Raw genomic sequence first — 25766 nt, forward strand, 5'->3', positions numbered from 1 at the left:
CTTGGATAAGCACATGGATGATTTTGGGATAGTGTAGGGGGGGGCGAGCTGAGAATAGTTCACAGGTCAGCGCAACATCAAGGGCCAAAGGGCCTGTTCTGCGCTGTATTGTTCTATGTTCTATGGGGGACTGTGAAAATCATGTTGGTAGCAGATCTCATAAAAAGGAATTCCTGGAATGTCCATTATTATTTTTGGAGCAGCGCGTGGCAGATGCCACAAGGGAACAGACAATTCTGGATTTGGTGATGTGTAATGAGGTAGACTTGACTGGAGAGCTTAAGATGAAAGAATCTCTAGAGGGCATTGATCATAATCTGGTAAAATTCACCCTGCAGTTTGAGAGGGAGAAGATGGAATCAGATGTCATTACAATTAAGTAAAGGTAACTTCATAGACATGAGGGTGGAGCTGGCCAGAGTTGATTGAAAGGAGAACCTAATAGGGAAGGCAGTGGAGCAGGGGTTTTTTGGTTTAGTTTGGGAGACACAACAGAAATTCATTCCATGGAATAAAAAGCAACTAAAGAGAGGATGAGGTGACCATGGCTGACAAGGGAAGTCAGGGACAGCATAAAAGCAAAAGAGAAAGCACAATGTGGTGAAGATTAGTGGGAAGCCAGAGGATTGAGAAGCCTTTAAAAACCAACAGAGGAGAACTGAAAAGGTAATCAAAGGGGAGAAGATGAAGAATGAGGATAAGCTAGCTATTAATATAAAAGATCATAAGAGTTTTATATTAAAAGACCTAAAAGGAAAGAGAGAGACAAGAGTGGACATTGTATGGGAACAAACTAATCCAAGTTTATTGTTTAGAGAATATGGCTATTTTAGGAGTATTTTTCCTATTGATGAAAGTATATCTGCCAATGTTTTATTGACAAATTATTGAGTACAGATTATTATCACTATTGCTTTTATATTATTTAACAATTCATACATTCACCAATTATTACTTTTACCACAGCTACATCAGTTGTTTCATGTTTCTCATTCCTCAGATGGTCCTCTTATGGATCATCCAATTTCTTACATATTACCAACATGCAAATTAGGAAGAGAAGTAAGTCATTCAGTCCCTTGACCCTGTTCCATCACCTAATAGGATCGTGGCTGACCTGTTCTTGTTTCAATTCCCACATTCCTATCTTGCCTTTGAGACTCTTTGATTCTCCAAACCAATCTGACATTTCTATCTCTTCCTCAAACACATTCAATGTTCACGTTTCCACTGCATCCTGGGACAGATAACTCCAGAGTCACACAACCCTCTGAGACAAAATGTTTCTCCTTAGTTTTATCCTAACACTGTGACTCCTTATTTTAAAACAGTGTCTCCTTGTATTGGATTAACCCACAAAAACAAATGACCTTTCCTCCTGTACACAGTCAACTTTGTTCACAATCCAATATTTATCAATCAGCTCACTCTAAACTCCAGTAAAAACAAAACCAGCCCATCCAATCTTTCCTATTAAGACAGCTCACTCATTCCAAGTATTAGTCTAGTAAAGCTCTTCTGAACCACATCCAGTGTGTTTATATCCTTCCTTAAACAAAGATACCCAAACTACGAGCATTAGTGTGGGGGCAGCACCGCGGTTAGCACTGCTGCCTTACAGCGCCAGGGAGCGGGTTCGATTCCAGCCTCGGGTGACTATCTATGTGGAGTTTGCACATCCTCCCTGTGTCTGTGTGGGTTTCCTCCGGGTTTTCCAATTTCCTCCCACAATCCAAACATGAGCAGGTTAGATGTATTGGCCATTCGAAATTATTCATAGTGTTCAGGGATGTGCAGGGTTAGCTGTAGAAAACGCAGGGACAATGGGGATAGATCTGAGTGGGATGCTATTTGGAGAATCAGTGTGGACTCAATGAGTCAAATAGCTTGCTTCCACATTGCAGGGATTTTATGATTATTTGAGAAGTGGTCTCATCAATGGCCCGTATAACTGAAACATACAATTCTGACTTTTATTTCAATTCCTCTCAAAATAACGGACTGCAACCCATTGTCCTTCTTGATTACTTGCTGCAATTACATACTAGCCCTTTGCGACTCACTCACTTGAACACCTAGATGCCTCTGAACCTCAGAATTCTGCAGTTGTTCTCTGTTTAAATTGTAGTCTTAATTTTTATTCTTCCTGGCAAAATGAACAGCTCCACCTTTTTCCACATTGTACTCTGCCTGATAGATTTTCACTCACTGGCTCCAACGATCTATATCCATCCACAACCACATTGTCATTGTCATGACATGCTTACATACGTTCAATTCACATCCAATACCTTTCACAACTTACACATCAGTACCTCGAGTATTTGTGTACAATACCATCAATCAAGGGATTGTTGCTGGTGTTGTTTGGGGAAAGTGGAGGTCAGCAGAGAATGTAAAAGTAAGAAATGTATGACAACTCACATCAATTAAAGTCAACAGATCCTGCCTAGACTGGGCTAGAAATTCCTTTTTCTCAACTTATTTAACTCCCATCAATGTGATAAGGTGCCTGACAGATCAAAATCAGTTTACTGAGTTGGTTTTTTTGGCATGGACTGAATGTTGGCTCTCTGAATCTATTATATATCGGCTAATTAAATTAATTCAACAATTACTTGTTTAGGTCCTAATTACTGAATTGCCACATTTTGCACAAGCCCTGCCAATATCATGTGCTTCAGGCGATTCAAGAGAAAGAAAATAGTTGTGTGGAATTGGGTTCCTGTGTTACTGGAAATACCGCAGAATGTGTTTTCTTTATTTACATGCAAGTTTGGTTTTCATATTTATGATTATGCCACATGCCAAAAATAGTTGAGGTCTAGTGGTTTTTTTTAAGAAATGATGCATTTCACAGTTATTTGAGACGTTAAACAAATGAATCATGACCTCAATATCATCAACATAACTTGTCTTGCTTTCAATACTAGTTCAAAACACTTTGCTGGGTATGCAAATATATCAGGTTACTGAACACTGCACAGAGTCTGTTATTGGGACATGTAACAGCTCCTCTTGCCGAATCAGTGGGATTCAGGTGTCTTTAGAAGCCATTCAGCCCATCGAGTCTGCACCGATTCTCCGAACAGTATCCCACCTTATTGCCTAATCTATATCACTCACCATATCACTTACTTACTGCCTCTCTCATTGGGCTGGATATAAAATAAATTGCTTACACCTTTGACATAAAATGTGCAAGTGCACACAACGAATGATACAGAGTAGAAGGAAACCATTCACTCATCACACTCATGATAACTCTTGGCTAGGACTATTTAATTAACCCCAATCTGTCGATATTTCTCCACAATCCTGTATTTGTTCTTCTGTCACCTTTCAAGTACTTGGAAGTGACTATTAAATCTCTTTCATTACTCTTTCAGAGAGTGCATTCCAATAGCATTGTACCTTTTTCTGCTCCCCAGTTTGCAATTAACTTAATCCTATGTCCTTTGGTGACTGAACATTCTGCCATTGGAAGCAACCTGTCTCTCCCCATTTATTTTATGAAAGCATGTTAATGTACAGTCAGTTCTTCTATAACGGGATGATTGCGTTCTTGTGCAACCCTGCATTATAGAAGAACCGTGCTTTGGAAACAGCGCTTCGTGTTGGCAATGTAATTGCGTTACAACCAACACAAGTTTTAAAAGTTCGTCAATCACATTACATCGAATTCGTATTAACAAAATGCATGTCATAGCATCTCTCTCCAAGCTGCTGTCAGTCCTCTGTGCTGTAACTCAGGAGTCCCTCTGGAGGAGAAAGTTCGGCAAACAAAATATGAGGGCAATTCACATGGAGTCAGTGTGTTGGGACTTTCATCATATTTTCAATCATTTTTGTCCTCCTTATGTTCAATCTACTTTTAAATTATTTTTGAATCCTGAGCACTTAGATTTTACAGGCGTTCTGACTGAGTTCAATCTCACAATGCTGTGGGGATCTTGGGTGAATTTGGAATCCGTTAAGGTCCTGCTGATAGTGATGCATGAAGAGGGATTGGTTGGAAGCTCATGTGAAACATAAACGCTGGGATGGACATAATGGGCTGAATGGCCTGGTATTCTGTTCCTTATAGGGCATTACATAAGAGGGTCTAGATCATAAAGGCTAACTCTCAGTCCCAGGGCTTTACGTCTCTGCTTCCAAATTTCATATGGCTGGAATATATAGTCAAACAATTGCAGTGAACTGTGTGTGGTTCAGCATCTTTCAATACTGAGGGGCTATAGATCCTGCCAGGCAAAGGAGAAATTCTGATAAGTATTCTGCAGGAGTCACTTGCAGTTTTGCAGTGACTTAAGCAAGCTTTAACAGCTTTGGTGGGATAGTGTGGACTTGTAGTTAGGAGCAAGTGTTGGTCCTGGGTACTTGTTCTGTCATTCACAGCTAATCTGATGGCAATCTTAACCTTCTAAGATAAGCTTTAAGGAGCCTGTTAAAGGATGAAAATGAGGAGAGGTACAGGAGTGAATTCCAGAGTTGAGGGTTCAGGTAGCTGAAAGAATCTCTCCCAAATCAGGAAGGTTCAAGAGACCCGAATTGGAAGAGCACCAGGATCCCAGAGGCTGGTCAGACTGGTGGAGTGCTGGGGGAATAAGGATAGGGAGAGCACATGGAGGAATTTGATGAGAATTTTAAAATCGACATGGATCCAATGATGAAAACTGGGTACTTTCTCCAGACGTTTTCACCTTGCAAAGTCAACTACCACAAGATTTGGCTCATTTCTGTGATCTGGTCTTTTCCTTTGTTTGGGTGGCTGTGGATTTTTAACCCTTCACTCAGCATGGCTGCATACAGTAAAGTCAGCCCTGAAAGTCATAGAGCTTTGTTGGTCTTGGTTTACATTGGGGTGCATTTTTTTTTGTTGGAAAATTTATTAGTTTTAGTTTTGAGAAAGGAAAATCGAGCCATAAATATAACACATTGAATGTGACCCTATCCTGGGTAATCTTGTAAATAATTATCATTTGCAATGGATTCTGATGTCAGGTGATGAGCAACTTGTTGTTCCTGTGTTTTTGCAGTGACACTCTGAAACAGCAAAGATTCCACCTCATCAAATCATTCACATCTAGTGTACTGAAGGCTATGGCTTGTAACAAGATTTGAATTTGCTTTTCAGAAAGAAGCAAGACTGGGATTAATTTCATTGGTCTCGCCTTCTGCTCTTGCCTCATCACCTTTTGACTCTCAATCCATTAAAGTAAATGTTGGAGAAAGATTTATTAGTAGCTAGTTTTTGGTCTCACTGTCCACATAGGGTCTCAAACTCGCTAGCCGACTTCAGACTCCAGCTGAAATGACCTGCTCATGGGCACCCACAACATCTTGTTTATTGTTGTAAAGAGGTAGAAAGGATTGGTGTTGGGGATGGGGCTTTGCCCTTAACGTGCATTCCAAAACACATGCAGCATTAGACAAATCATTCAGCTCAACAGGTCTACACAGCTGTCCAGATAGTGGGAGTATTAGGGGCTGGGGTGGATGGAGGGCTGTGTGGACCAAGGGAGTTGTAGAGCAGGACTGTCTAGACTGTTGGAGTATAGGGGGGGGGCTGACAAGTCAGTGGGATCATGGAGGTCAGTTGTGAAGACAATGACTCTATATAGATGATGCAATCTCCAGTCTGGGGAACAATGGTGGGGGGAGGGGTGGGGGGTTTAGTGCTGGCCTGTGGGAGCATGATATGGGAGGGTGTGCCTGTTCTTTGCAGGCCTGTTGTCTCCAATGCAAGAAAATGTCTTCTCCCCATCCATCCTACCAAATATGCAAATAGCCTTCCACCTCTCCAAATGATCATGAATACATGGTTGGGTTTTGTCCAGTACACGGTACAGGATAGGTGCTGCTGTGGTCCTATTTGGAAGTGTGTCCATCTGTTATAGTGTTGCAGGGTTTATGGGTTACTTGTTGGATGGCAGGGACAGGTATTGGGGGCAAATGTGCATGGATGTTGCTGGGATTATGGCAGCAGAGGGAAGGAGTGAGCTTGTTGGCTAGTGCGTAGACTCAGCCCACGAGGAAGAGAAGGCATGTAGAGGTATGTCCTGATCATGCATGAAAAGCAAAATTCAAAAAACTGGACAGCAAAAAGCTTCAGGCTATGACCAACCCAGGAACAAGACAACCACCTCCAAAACAACACAGTCCCTAAAATCTGGGACAGTTTCCCCGTCTCTGGGTGAAGACGATACTGCTTAGTTCTGTTTTGTACTTATTGGTGACTATCTTCCAGCTGAAATATCTCAACAGGCCTGAAAGCATCTGTGGGGAAAGAAAATGAAACAAAGTTAGTGTTTTTGAGTTTGCTGTGGCTCTTCTTCGGAACTCCACTTTTATTGTTCTCTCCATGGATGGTGCCAGACTTCTTACATTTCTCCAAGAGATTCTGATTTTATTTCAGGCTTTGCTTTTTCAGATTAGATTTTTTACAGTGTGGAAACAGGCCCTTTGGCCCATCAAGTCCACACCGACCCTCCAAAGAGCAACCCATCCCCCTGACTAATACACCTAACACCACAGGCAATTTATTATGGCCAATTCACCTGACCTGCACATCTTTGGATTGTGGGAGGAAACCAGAGCACCTGGAGGAAACCCACACAGACACGGGGAGAATGTGCAAACTCCACACAGACAGTTGCCCAAGGGGGGAATTGAACCCGGGTAAATCATGGCAGGGTTTATACAGTTAAAGGTTGGGAGTATTGCCAAACAAAAAGACTTTAAGGTACAGGTTCATAGTTCTTTGAAGGGGGGAGTTGCAGGTAGACAAGGTGGTGAGGAAGGCGTTCAGTACAGTTGCCTTTATTGGTTAGTGCATTGAGTATCGGAGTTGGAAAGTCATGTTGTAGCTGCACAGGGTATTAGTTAGGCCACTTTTGGAATACTAATTTGAATTCTGGTCTCACGCCTATAGGAAATAACTTGTTAAACTTGAAAGGATACAGAAAAGATTTACAAGGATGCTGTTGGAATTGAAGGGTTTGAGGTATAAGGAGAGGCTGAAAAGGCTGGGGCTGTTTTCTCTGGAGGGTCGGAGGCTGAGGGGTGAACTTATAGAGATTTATAAAATCATGATGGGCACAGCTAGGAAAGGCTTTACCAGGGTAAGAGAGTCCTAAATTAGAGAACATAGGTTTAAGGTGAGAGGGGAAATATTTAAAAGATTTAGGGGGCACCTTTTCACACACAGGGTGATGTATGTATGGCATGAGCTGCCAGAGGAAATCATGGAAGCTGATACAATTACAGCATTTAAGAGGCATCTGAATGGATTTATGAATAGGAAGGGTTTAGAGGGATATGGGCAAAATGCTGGCAAATGGGACTAGATTAATTTAAAATATCAGTCAGCATGCATGAGTTAGACCAAAGGGTCTGTTTCTCTGCTGTACATCTCCATGACTCTAAGAGTATGTGGCGTCTGTAATCTTCCCACCAAAATACATCATCTCACACTTCACAGTATTGAAGCTTATTGCTGAATAATTGAATAATTGCACCTTCAATCTTAATTCTCTGTAAGAGGAAATTGTCACGCACAAGGTCGGTGTTTTGCAAGTTTGGAGCAGGAGGAAGCCGTTCCATCTGTCTAGTCTGTCTGTCATTCAGTATGATCGTGGCTGATCTCTAAGTCACTTCTTCACACCATCTCTACATACCCCTTATGTTGTTAATTTCCAGAAGCCTATCGATTTCTCTCTTTAATTTTCTCAATGACTGAGTTTCCACTGCCCTCTGTGATAGAGGATTTGAAAGACAGTCCTCCTCATTTCAGTCTTTAGGTTAGATTAGATTACTTAGTGTGGAAATAGGCCCTTCAGCCCAACAAGTCCACACCGACTCTTCGAAGAGGAAACCACCCAGACCCATTCCCCTTCACCTAACACTACGGGCAATTTAGCATGGCCCTAACCTGCACATCTTTGGATTGTGGGAGGAAACCGGAGCACCCGGAGGAAACCCACGCAGACACGGCGAGAATGTGCAAACTCCATACAGACAGTTGCCTGAGGTGGGAATTGAACCCAGGTCTCTGGCGCTGTGAGGCAGCAGTGCTAACCACTGTGCCACTGTGCCGCTCCCTAAATGGCCTACCCCTTATCCAGTGATTATGTCCCTTGGTTTTACTCACCGACCGCAGAAAACTTCTTACGTAGGCTTCATTGAGGTCACCCCCTCACTCCAGAGAATATAGATCTAACCTTTTCAATCTCTCCTTTGAAAACAATCCTGCCATTTCAGTAAAGATTCTGGTGAATTTCCATTGCACTCTATTCATTGAAAGTATATCTATACTGAGGGACAGCAACAGCACAGTGGATGGCAAGGTAGTTCAGTGGTTAGCACTGCTACCTCGCAGCACCAGGGACCCAGGTTTGATTCCATGCTAAGTCAACTGTCTGTGTGGAGTTTGTACATTTTCCCTGTCTCTGTGTGGGTTTCCTCCCACAGTTCAAAGATGTGCAGGTTAGGATAGATAGGCTATGTTAAATTGCTCAGGGATGTGTTGGTTAGGTTGATTAGCCATGGGATATGCAGAGTGATAGGGTATGAACGGTGAGATGCTCTTCGGTGGGTCAGTGTGGACTTGATGGGCCAAATGGCCTACTTCCACACTGTAGGGATTTCATGAAACTGTACACAGTACTTCATGTGAGGTCCTTTCAGTCCTGATGTACTCTTCAGTTACACACCCATTTTGGGATGCTTAAGATGCACTAGAAACCATCAAAGCAGCAGCTTATGCCTCAGTAATACTGGCCTCACTGCCTGATGCTATTGTACTGAATTGACCATATGATATCAGCAATACTCACTCCTAAAACAAAGGTATTCAAAACAAACAGTGATTAATATACCTGAAGATTTTTAAAGTGAATCATAATTCTTCTAAACTAACATAATTCTTGATGGTAATAATCATCATAATCAGATTATTTGATGATTTTATTCAATGATTAGTAAGTCTATCCCTATATTGTACAGTGCAGCACAGATAAAGAGCTGATCAATAGCCTTGAAAAAGCTGACATCTATGTTGAAGAACTGGAGATTGAGCGATAAACACACTGATGTAGCTTTATAAGTGGCAGGTAGTGTTTTTCATCAAACAGAAGGTAACCCATCGCTGACCAGCAATGGGCACCATGATCAGGATTAGTGCTGAGAATGCAGATGATGTGATTGTGTGAAACTCTGCAGAGAGCTCCCATGCCGAGAGGTTATTATGCCTGCCTTTGAGCTGGGCAAAGCAGCAAGAGATAAATCACAGAAAAAATGAAAATGTGACACAGGGCACTGCCGTATTGTTGAGCAATTGATTTTATTTTAGCACCAGACAATGGCATTATGGGTTTGTTAAACACAGTGTGGTTGGGGAAGAAAGCCCCATGCATGAAATTTCCAGATTCAGCAGAGATGTAAAGCAGTCGAACACATGCCCTTCATGTGCCCTTTCTAAGCTCCCTTTACTGTATCATCACAGATTTACTTCTCTCTGCATACACCCTCCCTTGATAAAAATTCTAGTACATTTTGACAAACAATGTCAGTGGCTTTGTTAAAACAATGGACAGAGCTCTTTCACCCAAGTGTGATCTGTTCTCTACAAGTAACAGATCGAAAACTGCACCCAGACAGTGACTGGATTTTGCTGTGGAAATGAAATTGTCAGCAAATGCAGTCATTATTGCAGTAAAATAGCGCAAAGCTTTGGGATTTGTCACATGCGTGGAATAACATGGAAATCCAGAAACTGCTGCCATGTTGCTCCACAGGCTACACTGTTAAATACCTGGGACTGGCCAACATAGGTCCATCCCTATGCAATGAGTAAACTAATGGAAACTCACTCTGATCCTGTTAGTCTCACTGAAAAATCCCCAAAGATTTCATGAACCAGGAAAAATGTGTATCTGCTTTTTGTTAGCCATGTACTAACTTCATAATTACTAAACACTCTGACTGTCCAACAAAACTAATTGTGTATTCATGGACTATCTCATTTCTCCTTTAAAATATGATGTGGAGAAGCCAGTGTTGGACTGGGGTAGACAAGTTAAAAATCTCGGATGCTGCTTGACCTGCTGTGCTTTTCCAGCATCACTCTAATCTTGACTCTGATCTCCAGCATCTGCAGTCCTCACTTTCGCCAATTTAAAAATCACACAACACCAGGTTATAGTCCAACAGGTTTATTTGAAAGTACAAGCTGGTGTTGTGTGATTTTTAACTTTGTCCTTTAAAATAAGCATTCCATATATTTTTAAACAAAACTTTTTATTTTAACTTAATATGTTAATATTAACCTCATTCATTTTTCTGTCTGAAACGTTAAATTATAAATGAAAGATAAAAGATGCTTTCCACCATCCTGATTTGCTATCTGTGTGAAAATGATTGGCGGTTTGTCCTGCTCAATGACCTCACCTTTGTTGCATGCCTGAAGTCCAATTTGGGAAAATCCAGCCCAATGATTGATGACACTTAATTCTGGATAGTATTTTCATCAGACTTTTCCCCGTATCTCAGTTCCTCGTAGTTCTGGCAATATAACAAAATGATTAAGGATGAGATCATGCTGGGATCCATTGCAGTGTTATCCAGCATTCAAAAGAGTTCCCATTTGTGCAGTCTAACCTGAAGAAAGTGACAGCTCCAGAAACTTCCTCAAAGAAAAAATTCCTGATGAGTTAGTCAATTTAATGAGGAGTTATTGAATTAAGGACAGCAAAACTTTGAGAAACATCCATTCACCTAGATTTCAAAATATGCAGCATTTTGGACAGTCTGGGAAATATTCTACCAATTATTGAATTATAGAGCTCAGAACAATGCCATTAATGTGCCCACTGTTTGGTACAGCTATTGAAGCAACCTCACTCCCTCCTATTCTTCTATAATCCAGCACAATTTCCCCTTCAGGCATCTATCCAATTATCTTTTGAAAGTTGCTTTCGAGTCTGCATCCTCTGCCCTTTCAGGAAGTACCTCTCACATCACACAGAAATTGCTGGAAAAGCTCAACAGGTCTGGTAGCATCTGTGGGTGCAATAACCCTCCTTCAAAACAAATGCAGAAGCATACTGTCTCTTCCTATACCTTGTTAATATTTAATTCCAGTTTGTTAAAGGCCACTCATGAGGGTATGGACTGTATATTTCCACAATGAATGAAGGAAACATAGGACGTAGAAAAGTATAGCACAGAGCAGGCCCTTAGGCCCGCGATGTTGTGCCGAGACTTAATCCTAATATAAAATATAGTAACTTAACCTACGCACCCCTCAACTCACTGCTATCCATGTCAGCTCTTTTTTGCTATCTCTGGCGAAACATTGAGAGAGAGGCAGCAAATACAAAAACAGAAATTGCTGTAAAAACTCAACAGATCTGGATGCATCTGTGAGTCCTATGACCCTCCTTCAGAAGAAATTCAAACCTTTTTTAATAACATAGACATTCAATTCCAAAATAAATTAGAATAACAATTTATTAAAGCCACTGGTAGGAGTAGGCTATAGACCCCATCATGGTGGGGTGGACAATAAACAAAGAAATAACTGATGCAAGTAAAAATGGTACAGCAAAAATCATGGGGGGTTTTAGTCTACATATTGATTGGTGAAACCACGTCGGTCAAGACAGTCTTGAGGAGGAGTTCATAGAGTCCATCTGCGATAGTTTCCTTGAAAGGTATGTAATGGAATCGACAAGAAGCAAAGTATCTTAGATCTGATCCTGTGTAATCAGACAGGAATAATTAATTATCTCATACTTAGTGATCCATTCAGAAGGAGCATTCACAGTATGGGGTTGAATTTGAAATACAGGTGGAGGTTGAGAAGGTAAAATCCAAAACCTGTGTCTTGTTTTGAAACAAAGGAGACTACAATGGAATGAGGGAGGAGTTGGCTCAGGTAAACTGGAAGCAAAAATTATATAGTGGGACAACTGAGGATCAGTGGAGGACCTCCAATGCAATTTTCCACAGTGGTCAGCAAAAGTACATACCAGTACTAAGGAAGGACTATCGGAAAAGGGACAATGAGCCATGGATAATTAAGGAAATAAATTGGATACCAAACTGAAAGCTAATGCATACAAAGTGGCAAAGATTAGTGGGAAACTAGAGATTTGGGAAATCTTTAAGCATCAGAGAAAGTCACAAAAATGTTATAAAGTAAAGTAAATATATGATCAAAGTAAGTTAGCTCAGAATATTAAAACAGTAGCAAACATTTCTACAAATATCTTAAATTAAAAAGAGTGGCTAAACACTTGTCCCTTAGAGGATAAGAAGGGGGATTTAATAACAGGAAGTGAGAAAATGGCTGAGGCATTGATTAAGTATTTTGTGTCAGTATTCACGGTGGAAGACATGAATAACATGCCAGTAATTGATGAGAAGGACGCTATGGCAGGTGAGAACCTAGAAATGATCATTATCACTGAAGAGATTGGGTAAGCTAACAGGACTAAAGGCAGACACGGTGGTACAGTGGTTAGCACTGCTGCCTCACAGCGCGAGAGACCCGGTTTCAATTCCTGCCTCAGGCGACTGACTCTGTGGAGTTTGCACATTGTCCGCATGGGTTTCCTCCGGGTGCTCCGGTTTCCTCCCACAGTCCAAAAATGTGCAGGTTAGGTGAATTGGCCATGCTAAATTGCCCGTAGTGTTAGGGGCAAGGGTAAATGTAGTGGAATGGCTCTGGGTGGGTTGTGCTTCGGCGGGTCGGTGTGGACTTGTTGGGCCGGAGGGCCTGTTTCCACACTGTCAGTAATCTAATCTAAGTCTCCTGGCCCAAAAGGAATGTCATGCCAGGCCACTAAAAGAGATGGTATGGTAATAGCAAATGTAGTTGTGGTAATTTACAAAAATCCGCTGGACTCCGGTATGGTCTCTGAGAGATTGGAAAACAGCAAATGTGATACAACTGCTTAAAAAAGGAGGTAGGCAAAAGGCAGGTAAGTCTAGGCCCATTAACTTAACTTCTGCAGTGGATAAAATGCTTGAATCTACCATTTAGGAAGAAATAGTGAGCTATCTGGATAGAAACTGTTCCTTTGGGCAGACACAGCATGGGTTAATGAAAGGCAGATCAATTTTAACTAATTTTCTGGAATTCTTTGAGGACCTTATGTGCTCAGTGGACAACGAGGTACCAGTGGATGTGGTGTACTTGGATTTCCAGAAGGCATTCAACAATGTGCTGCATAAAGGCTGCTTCATAAGATAAAGGTGCATGGCGTTATGGGTAATGTATTAACGTGGACAGAAGATTAGCTAACTAACAGAAAACAAAGAGTCAGGATATATGGGTGTTTATTCTGGTTGGCAATCAGTGGCAATCAGTACCACTGTATGCCTCAGGGATCGGTGTTGGGACCTCAATTGTTGCATTTGATATAGATGGTTTAGAGTTGGGAACCAGGAATAGTGTGTCAAGATTTGCAGATGACACTAAGATGAATGGGAGAGCAAAGTATGTTGAGGACACTGAAAGTCTGCAGAGGGATATAGATAGGTCGAGTGAGTGGGCAAGGGTCGAGCAGATGGAGTACAATGTTGGTAAATGTGAGGTCATCCAGTTTGATAGGAATAGCGGCAAAATGAACTATTATTTAAATGGGAAAAAATTGAAACATGCGGCTGTGCAGAGGGACCTGGGTGTCCTTGTGCATGAATCACAAAACATTGCCTTGCAGGTGCAGCATGTAATGAGGAGGACAATTCAAACATTTTCTTTCATTGCTAAAGGGAAGGAGTTTAAAAGCAGGGATGTTATGTTGCAGCTGTGCAGTGTGCTGGTGAGGCCATCCCTGGAGTACTGAGTGCAGTTTTGGTCTCCTTACTTGAGAAAGGATGCACTGGCATTGGAGGGGGTGCAAAGGAGGTTTAATAGGTTGATTCTGGAGTTGATGGGGTTGGCTTATGAGGAAAGACAGAATAGACTGGGACTATAATCATTAGAATTCAGAAGAATGAGGGGGTTCTTATAGAAACATATAAAATTATGAAAGGAATAGATGAGATGGAAACAGGGAGGTTGTTTTCATTGGTGGGTGAAACTGGAAAGGGGACATTGCCTCAAAATATGAGGGAACAGACTTAGGATTGAGTTGAGGAAGAATTTCTTCACCAAAGGGTTGTAAATCTGTGGAATTCCCTGTTCAGTGAATCAGTTGAGACTTCCTCAATAAATGTTTTTAAAGTAAAGATAGATTTTTGAACAGAAAAGAAATTATAAGGCCGATGGTGAACTGGTGAGTAAGTGGAGCTGAGGCTATGAAATGTTCAGCCATAGCCTACTCCTGCTCCATAGTTCATATGTTCTTACATTCTTGTCATGTGCATTTTTCCAAAAAAAAATCCAGTGAAAAGTCTTATCAGTGGCCAAACCTTGGTGGGTGACACACTCACACACACACACACACACTCACACACACATACACACACACTCACACACAAATACACACACACACACACACACACACACACACACACATACACACACACACACACACTCTCACACACACACACACATATACACACACACATACACACACACACACCCGCACACCCGCACACACACATACACACATACACACACATACACACACACACACACACTCACACACACATACACACACACACTCTCACACACACACACACACATATACACACACACATACACACACACACACACACACCCGCACACCCGCACACACACACATACACACATACACACACACACACATACACACACACACACACACACACTCACACACACATACACACACACACACACACACACACTCTCTCTCTTTCTCAAATACACACACACACACACACACACACACACACACACACACACACACACACACACACACACACACACACACACACACACACACACACACACACACACATAGGTCCATGGGGAGAATTTGTATTTGCAGATACATTCTATTTTGTTCAAAGAGTACACAATCTGTAGGCAATCGCTCCATGTGACATTTTATAAATCCTACTTTAGAACTAGAACCAGACCGACTCAAGGTTGTGATACAGACAGACAGACTCTAACCTTACACCTTTCATGCATTGGCTGGGCTGGGATGTGACCTTTTTTTAAATAAAACGTTGTTACCTCAGGAATGTGATTTGAAAGAATTTCTGGGATTTACATATTATCAGTCAAAACTGCATCCTCATTCTAAATGATTAAAGAATGAACAGCAATCTATGTTTGTTCAATACATCACATCAGTTGTCTGATACTATGATCTTGTGCTATAAACCTATGGCCTATGATCCTGCCCCATAGCTTCTGGAATAGTGATGCTGGAAGAGCACAGCAGTTCAGGCAGCATCCAAGGAGCTTTGAAATCGACATTTCGGGCAAAAGCCCTTCATCAGGAATAAAGGCAGTGAGCCTGAAGCATGGAGAGATTAGCTAGAGGAGGGTGGGGATGGGGAGAAAGTAGCATAGAGTACAATGGGTGAGTGGGGGAGGGGATGAAGGTGATAGGTCAGGGAGGAGAGGGTGGAGTGAATAGGTGGAAAAGGAGATAGGCAGGTAGGACAAGTCCAGATAAGTCATGGGGACAGTGCTGAGCTGGAAGTTTGGAACTAGGGTGAGATGGGGGAAGGGGAAATGAGGAAACTGTTGAAGTCCACATTGATGCCCTGGGGTTGAAGAGTTCCAAGGCGGAAGATGAGGCATTCTTCCTCCAGGCGTCTGGTGGTGAGGGAGCGGCGGTGAAGGAGGCCCAGGACCTCCATGTCCTCGGCAGAGTGGGAGGGGGAGTTGAAATGTTGGGCCACGGGGCAGTGTGGTTGATTGGTGCGGGTGTCCCGGAGATGTTCCCTAAAGCGTTCTGCTAGGAGGCGCCCAGACTCCCCAATGTAGAGGAGACCGCATCGGGAGCAACGGATACAATAAATGATATTAGTGGATATGCAAGTAAAACTTTGATGGATGTGGAAGGCTCCTTTAGGGCCTTGGATGGAGGTGAGGGAGGAGGTGTGGGCGCAGGTTTTACAGTTCCTGCGGTGGCAGGGGAAAGTGCCAGGATGGGAGGGTGGGTCGTAGGGGGGCGTGGACCTGACCAGGTAGTCACGGAGGGAACGGTCTTTGCGGAATGCGGAAAGGGGTAGGGAGGGAAATATATTCCTGGTGGTGGGGTCTGTTTGGAGGTGGCGGAAATGTCGGTGGATGATTTGGTTTATGCGAAGGTTGGTTTGGGTGGAAGGTGAGCACCAGGGGCGTTCTGTCCTTGTTATGGTTGCAGGGGTGGGGTCTGAGGGCAGAGGTGCGGGATGTAGACGAGATGCGTTGGAGGGCATCTTTAACCATGTGGGAAGGGAAATTGCGGTCTCTAAAGAAGGAGGCCATCTGGTGTGTTCTGTGGTGGAACTGGTCCTCCTTGGAGCAGATCCAGCGGAGGCGAAGGAATTGGGAATACGGGATGGCATTTTTGCAAGAGGTAGGGTGGGAAGAGATGTGATCCAGGTAGCTGTGGGAGTCGGTGGGTTTATAAAAAATGTCAGTGTCAAGTCGGTCTTCTCTAATGGAGATGGAGAGGTCCAGGAAGGGGAGGGAGGTGTCCGAGATGGTCCAGGTAAATTTAAGGTCAGGGTGGAATGTGTTGCTGAAGTTGATGAATTGCTCAACCTCCTCGCGGGAGCACGAGGTGGCGCCAATGCAGTCATCAATGTAGCAGAGGAAGAGGTGGGGAGTGGTGCCGGTGTAATTACGGAAGATCAACTGTTCTATGTAGCCAACAAAGAGACAGGCATAGCTGGGGCCCATACGTGTGCCCATGGATACCCCTTTGGTCTGGAGGAAGTGGGAGGATTCGAAGCAAAAATTGTTAAGGGTGAGGACCAGTTCGGCCAAACAAATGAGAGTGTCGGTGGAAGGGTACTGTTGGGGACGTCTGGAGAGGAGAAAATGGAGGGCTTGGAGGCCCTGGTCATGGCGGAGGGAGGTGTAGAGGGATTGGATATCTATGGTGAAGATGAGGCATTGGGGGCCGGGGAAACGGAAGTCTTGGAGGAGGTGGGGGGCGTGGGTGGTGTCTTGAACGTATGTGGGGAGTTCCTGGACTAGGGGGGGATAGGACAGTGTTGAGGTAGGTAGAAATGAGTTCAGTGGGGCAGGAGCATGCTGAGACAATGGGTCGGCCAGGGTGGTCATGCTTGTGGATCTTGGGAAGGAGATAGAACCGGGCAGTGTGGGGTTCCTGGACTATGAGGTTGGAAGGTGTGGGTGGGAGATCTCCTAAGGTGATGAGGTTCTGTATGGTCTGAGAGATGATGGTTTGGTGATTGGGGGTGGGGTCATGGTCGAGGGGCAGTAGGAAGAGGTGTCCTCGAGTTGGCGTTTGTTTCAGCGGTGTAGAGGTCAGTGCGCCAGACTACCACTGCGCCCCCTTTATCTGCTGGCTTGATGGTGAGGTTGGGATTGGAGCAGAGGGATTGGAGGGCTGCGCGTTGTGAGGGTGAGAGGTGGAGTGGGGGAGGGGGGTAGACAGGTTGAGGCGGTTAATGTCCCGGCGGCAGTTGGAAATGAAGAGGTCGAGGGCAGATAATAGGCCAGCGCGGGGTGTCCAGGTGGATGCAGTGTGTTGGAGGTGGGCGAAGGGGTCCTCGGAAGGTGGGCGGGAATCCTGATTGTGAAAGTAAGCTCGGAGTTGGAGGCGACGGAAGAATTGTTCGACGTCACGGCCTGTATTAAATTCATTGATGCGTGGACGGAGGGGGATGAAGATGAGTCCTTTGCTGAGGACTGATCATCATTTGTCCTCAGTGAGGGGGAGGTCTGGGGGGATGGTGAAAACTTGGCAGGACTGGGAGCTGGGATCTGGTGTGGGTGTAGAGCTGGGAGTGGGGGCGGAACCTATAACTGGAGTGGGTGTGATCGTGGGGGGAAGGGGGTGGAGTCATGAGCAGGGGTAGTGTTCCCCTCGGGGTTCTGGGGGGTGGGGATAGTGACAGTGGGGTCTGTGGGGGCAAGTCAGCAGAATGCAGGTGAGTGACGCTGTTGGGGGCGGAAGTGGTGGTGACCACGGCAGCAGGGGTGGCGGAAGTCACTGAGCATGTGGCATCAGCGATGATGTGAGGGGCGGAAGTGATGTCACATGTGATGCATGAGGAATTGTGAGGGGTGGAAGTGGTTGTGGGAGTGGCCATGATGGGGGCGGAAGTGACATCATCAATCAGCGTGGCAGCTGCATCAGCCGCATGGCTAATGGCGTCTGAGTAGATTCCGAGGCCAGGGGAATCTTCTGGAATGTTTGAGGAGCACTGGTTATGGACGTGGGTAGATAAATCTTTGTTGTACTTACAGTTTTTGATGTTTGAGATGGAATTGAAATACTGTTTGTTGAGAGTATGAATTCTCCTGAGGATGTAGTACAGACTGGGTCCTTTGCAATTCTGAGAGAGTGTGGCCCTCAGCTGAGGCAGGGCCGACTGTAGAGAGGTTAGGTGCCGGCGCATTGCTGCAAGCGTGGAGCGGAAGATCTTGAAGGAGAACTGTTGCATAGCTACGTGATGAAGGAGCAGCGCTCCGAAAGCTAGTGCTTCCAAATAAACATGTTGGACTATAACCCAGCATTGAGTGATTTTTAAATTTGTCCACACCAGTCTAACACCAGCACCCCCACATCATTTCTAAATTAATGACAGAAATTTGATAAGAAAAAATAAGAAGAAAAAGAAAGGTAAAAGTTCATCACAGTTCAATCAGTGACTCGTGGGTTCACAGTACATTGGAAAACCAGGCTGTAAGCACCATGCAGGGACAGGCCGAGAGCACCATGCCAGGCCAAGAGCACTATACAGGCCCGGGATGAGACCCTCATGTAGGGCTGAGACTACCACGCAACACCAGGCCGAGACTGCCACACTGGGAGACTGCCACACTGAGAGACCAACACACCAAAGACCATTACACTGAGAGACAGACACACAGAGAGACCACCACACCGAGAGACTACCACACAGGGAGATGGCCTCACCGAGAGACCACCACACTGAGAGACTGCCACACCGAGAGACTACCACACCGAGAGACCGCCTCACCGAGAGACTACCACACCGAGAGACTACCACACCGAGAGACTACCACACCGGGGAGACTATCACACCGAGAGACTACCACACCGAGAGACTACCACACCGAGAGACTACCACACCGAGAGACCACCACACCGAGAGACAACCACACCGGGGAGACTACCACACCGAGAGACTACCGCACCGGGAGGACTACCACACCAAGAGACCGCCACACCGGGAGACCGCCACACCGAGAGACCACCACATCGAGAGACTACCACACAGGGAGTTCGCCACACCAGGAGACTACCACACCGAGAGACCGCCACACCAGGAGACTACCACACCGAGAGACCGCCACACCAAGAGACTACCACACCGAGAGACCGCCACACCGAGAGACCGCCACACCAGGAGACTACCACACCGAGAGACTACCACACCGAGAGACTACCACACTGAGAGATTACCACACCGAGAGACTACCACACCAAGAGACTATCACACCGAGAGACTACCACACCGAGAGACTACCACACCGAGAGACCGCCACACCAGGAGACTACCACACCGAGAGACTACCACACCGAGAGACTACCACACCGAGAGATTACCACACCGAGAGACTACCACACCAAGAGACTATCACACCGAGAGACTACCACACCGAGAGACTACCACACCGAGAGACCGCCACACCAGGAGACTACCACACCGAGAGACTACCACACCGAGAGACTACCACACTGAGAGACTACCACACCGAGAGACTACCACACCAGGGAGACTACCACACCGAGAGACTACCACACCAAGAGACTACCACACCGAGAGACTACCACACCAAGAGACTACCACACCGAGAGACTACCACACCGAGAGACTACCACACCGAGAGACTACCACACCGGGGAGACTACCACACCAAGAGACTACCACACCGAGAGACTACCACACCGAGAGACTACCACACCGAGAGACTACCACACCGGGGAGACTACCACACCGAGAGACTACCACACCGAGAAACTACCACACTGGGAAGACTACCACACCGAGAGACCGCCACACCGGGAGACCGCCACACCGAGAGACTGCCACACCGAGAGACTACCACACCGAGAGACTACCACACCGGGGAGACTACCACACCAAGAGACTACCACACCGGGGAGACTACCACACCGGGGAGACTACCACACCAAGAGACTACCACACCGGGGAGACTATCACACCGAGAGACTACCACACCGAGAGACTACCACACCGAGAGACCGCCACACCGAGAGACCGCCACACCGGGAGACCGCCACACCGAGAGACTACCACACCGAGAGACCGCCTCACCGAGAGACTACCACACCGAGAGACTACCACACCGAGAGACTACCACACCGGGGAGACTATCACACCGAGAGACTACCACACCGAGAGACTACCACACCGAGAGACTACCACACCGAGAGACCACCACACCGAGAGACAACCACACCGGGGAGACTACCACACCGAGAGACTACCGCACCGGGAGGACTACCACACCAAGAGACCGCCACACCGGGAGACCGCCACACCGAGAGACCACCACATCGAGAGACTACCACACCGAGAGACTACCACACCGAGAGACCGCCACACCAGGAGACTACCACACCGAGAGACTACCACACCGAGAGACTACCACACTGAGAGACTACCACACCGAGAGACTACCACACCAGGGAGACTACCACACCGAGAGACTACCACACCGAGAGACTACCACACCAAGAGACTACCACACCGAGAGACTACCACACCAAGAGACTACCACACCGAGAGACTACCACACCGAGAGACTACCACACCGAGAGACTACCACACCGGGGAGACTACCACACAGAGAAACTACCACACTGGGAAGACTACCACACCGAGAGACCGCCACACCGGGAGACCGCCACACCGAGAGACTGCCACACCGAGAGACTACCACACCGAGAGACTACCACACCGGGGAGACTACCACACCAAGAGACTACCACACCGGGGAGACTACCACACCGGGGAGACTACCACACCAAGAGACTACCACACCGGGGAGACTATCACACCGAGAGACTACCACACCGAGAGACTACCACACCGAGAGACCGCCACACCGAGAGACCGCCACACCGGGAGACCGCCACACCGAGAGACTACCACACCGAGAGACCGCCTCACCGAGAGACTACCACACCGAGAGACTACCACACCGAGAGACTACCACACCGGGGAGACTATCACACCGAGAGACTACCACACCGAGAGACTACCACACCGAGAGACTACCACACCGAGAGACCACCACACCGAGAGACAACCACACCGGGGAGACTACCACACCGAGAGACTACCGCACCGGGAGGACTACCACACCAAGAGACCGCCACACCGGGAGACCGCCACACCGAGAGACCACCACATCGAGAGACTACCACACAGGGAGTTCGCCACACCAGGAGACTACCACACCGAGAGACCGCCACACCAGGAGACTACCACACCGAGAGACCGCCACACCAAGAGACTACCACACCGAGAGACCGCCACACCGAGAGACCGCCACACCAGGAGACTACCACACCGAGAGACTACCACACCGAGAGACTACCACACTGAGAGACTACCACACCGAGAGACTACCACACCAAGAGACTATCACACCGAGAGACTACCACACCGAGAGACTACCACACCGAGAGACCGCCACACCAGGAGACTACCACACCGAGAGACTACCACACCGAGAGACTACCACACTGAGAGACTACCACACCGAGAGACTACCACACCAGGGAGACTACCACACCGAGAGACTACCACACCAAGAGACTACCACACCGAGAGACTACCACACCAAGAGACTACCACACCGAGAGACTACCACACCGAGAGACTACCACACCGAGAGACTACCACACCGGGGAGACTACCACACAGAGAAACTACCACACTGGGAAGACTACCACACCGAGAGACCGCCACACCGGGAGACCGCCACACCGAGAGACTGCCACACCGAGAGACTACCACACCGGGGAGACTACCACACCAAGAGACTACCACACCGGGGAGACTACCACACCGGGGAGACTACCACACCAAGAGACTACCACACCGGGGAGACTATCACACCGAGAGACTACCACACCGAGAGACTACCACACCGAGAGACCGCCACACCGAGAGACCGCCACACCGGGAGACCGCCACACCGAGAGACTACTACACCGAGAGATCTCCACTCCAGGAGACCAATACACCGGGAGAACACCACATCAAGAGACCACAACACCAGGAGATCACCACACTGGGAGACCAGCACACCGGCACACCACCACACCAGGAGACCAATACACCGGGAGACTACTACACTGAGAGACCACGACTCCGGGAGACTAATACACTGGAAGATCACCACACCGGCACACCACCACACCAGGAGACCATCACACCAGGCACCAGGTCTCTACTGTCATTCTGGGCCACTGGAAGCCACCTCATCGCTGGTGCCTGGGCTGGGAGAAGATGCTTTCCAGAGAAGCAATTAAATGCGGGTAAGGTACCTTAATAAATGGAAACCTTAAACAAACTCAAAGAAAGCAAAGTGGATGGACTAGACATACTCTGGGCTCCTGGGCTAACATTATGTTTCTACGCCCGCCCTGCCATCTTGGAATTAGAGTAAGAAAATCAGAATTTTTCCTGGCAGGACTTAAACCTCAAAGAAAAGCATATGTAAATAATGGATTGAGTTAATTGAGAGATAAATCACCTGTTACAAAAGTGAATCCATTATGTCACAATAATTCAGCATGAACTTATTGCCAATTATAAATTTACAGTTGAGGACAATGTTGGAGATTGGTGTAAGTTGGTGCGATTAATTTAGAATTAAACTCCTTTGGCTGTTGACAAGTTACAAAAATAACAGTTCCAGATTATTGAATAGATTAAAGTTTGTCATAGTTAGTATTGTTTACAGAATTTATGCTTTCTCGCTCTTATGAGGAGTCAAGGAATAGAATTATAGAAACTCGGAGCCCATCAAAAAGCATCCAATTAGTCCTCCATCTCTGAACTTTCCCCTTAACGACATAATTTATTTTCTTTTTCAAGTTTTTACTCAATTCTTCCTTTGAAAGTTATTATTGAATTGGCTTCCACCTTTCAGGCAGTATCTTTCAGATCATAGAAATTCGCAATATCAAAAGAAAACTCTTCTGAGCTTTCTTCTAGTTATGGCAGCAACTCTTCTCAATCTGCATTCTCTAATTGCCTCGTGAAACAAGTTATCCCTGATTCAATCAACCAATCCTCCTCCCAATTTTGAATACTTAATTTAAACCTCCTCTTAAACATCTCAGTTTTTAATGAGAACACTTTGTGATATTTCTGCATAATTGAAGTTACTGAATTGAGAGACAAAAGGAGAACAAGATCGACTACGGAAGAATTCTATTTCAATACAATATAATTAAGTTATGAATCCTCAAAATTTAGCATTCTTGCATTAGTCCTGATGAATGCACAGTGATGACCTTCGGCAATCTTTAAGTCCTGGACCAGCAAGTGATAATTGAAACTCCTCATCGCATATATCACAATGTGCAGTGTGAAAATTGAACACAATGGTCAAGCTGAGAATTTACCACTGACTGGTGATGGTTTTGCATAACTTCCTCACTTTTGCTTTGCAAAGTGAGGCACATAGTAGATGAGATCCAATATTCACATCACTTTGTAACAACTTTGGCAGCTTGTCCTGTCACCCTCAAAGGCTGAGCATATGGACCTTTTTCAAACTCTGTGAACTTCTGTATCATTTTTTTTCTGGGTGGCATTGTTATTTTTCTGAAACATTAGAGTGATAATCAATATTGTTAAACCTAGGGATTTGAATCTTTCAAACACCACATAATCAAGATCACAAAAAACAAGTGCAATTTACATTTTTGTTTCCTTTTTTTTCTCTAATCTGAGGAAACTCTAAATCTCCTGGATATATTTTTTTCTTTATGTGTGTGTGCAGGTGAGAGACACAGTGAAAGACAAGCCATTTATGTATTTATTGACCACAATATAAAACACAGTCAAAGTTACCTAATTCTACCTAAGAAGAATTCAATGGCTTCTTCTGAACTTTTCACCTTTAGTTTGTTCTCACAGTCTGCTGTATTCAGAGTTAACATTTGTGATTTGGCATCAGTCATTAATGACGTAAGAATGGTCTTTAATCACAGACATATACCGTACCAAGCAGTCCCATTTTATCTAATCACACATTTCCCTTCTGGATATTGTCAGTGTACAAAAGGAAAGAAGTAATGTTTATGAGACATAGACCAAGACATTCCTCAGTTTATAACTGCTGATATTCACTGGTACCAGTTTTCAATAATCTACCAGAAAAATGCATCATATTTCACAGTTTGGGTTGTCAGAGGCTCATACATCTGCAGCGAAAATATAAAAAATAGCACTACTACAGTACATTGGTAAATGCTACGGACGCACATCTATCTACAATTTGGATGTTATCCTTCCCTTCTGGATCCTCTGCTCCTCATCAAATTTGAGGTTGTAAAGGATGAGTTAGATTAAATCTGCTCCCACGCAGAACGTGTAAATCCAATTGAGGCACTCATATCTGCCTGTACCTAGGTAGTTCAGCCATACAGTATTAACCTCTGTAGCCTCATAGTCTCCCTGTTGGAAATGAAATTTCAGTTTTATAGAGAAGCCTTTTGCACATGAGGTATATTCCAAATCTATAACAAAAAAAAATAGAAATCAACTGGTTAGCACTGCTGCCTCACTGCGCTAGGGACCCAGGTTCAATTCCACCCTCAGGGGACTGTCTGTGTGGAGTTTGCACATTCTCCCCGTGTCTGCGTGGGTTTCCACCAGGTGCTCTGATTTCCTCCCAAAGTCCAAAGATGTGCAGGTTAAATAGATTGGCCCTCATAGTGTCTAGCGATGTGTAGACTAGATGCATCAGACATGGTAAATGCAGGGTTACGGTGATAAGAGGGAGAGGGTGTGGGATGCTTTTTGGAGAGTTGGTGTGGACTCAGTGGGCAGAATGGCCTCTTTCTACACTGTAGGGATTTATATGATTCTAACTTACAGCAAAGAAACAAATGGAGAGTACGTGTCAAAAATACCATCGTACATTCTGAATTTTCATTGAGATCTCCACATTTTTGTTATTCCAAAACTGAATAACAGATGTGTTGGAAGAATTCAGCCTTTCTGATGACAATTACATTGTATTGTGATATTATATGAATATTGAGAGATTCCATGATACTGAGGTTTCTCCAGTCTTTTCTCACAAGGGGTCCAACACTGTTCCAGAAGAAGTAGAAAAGAACGTGAAAGAACTGCAGATGCTGAGCTTCCAGATGCCTGACATTTCAACACGCCAGCCTGTTCCCTAGGTCAAGACGCCATCCTGTTCCCTGGGTCATCACACCACCCTGTTCCCTGGGTCAACACGCCAGTCTCTTCCCTGGGTCAACACTCCAGCCTATACCCCGGGTCAACATGCCAGTCTGTTCCCTCGGTCAACACACCACCCTGTTCCCTGGGTCAACATGCCAGCCTGTTCACTGGGTCAACATGCCACCCTGTTCCCTGGGTCAACATGC

The sequence above is a fragment of the Chiloscyllium plagiosum genome, unplaced genomic scaffold (assembly GCF_037043375.1).
Source record: "Chiloscyllium plagiosum isolate Xiang-an unplaced genomic scaffold, Cpla_swu_hap1 HiC_scaffold_34, whole genome shotgun sequence".
In the NCBI taxonomy this organism is placed as follows: domain Eukaryota; kingdom Metazoa; phylum Chordata; class Chondrichthyes; order Orectolobiformes; family Hemiscylliidae; genus Chiloscyllium; species Chiloscyllium plagiosum.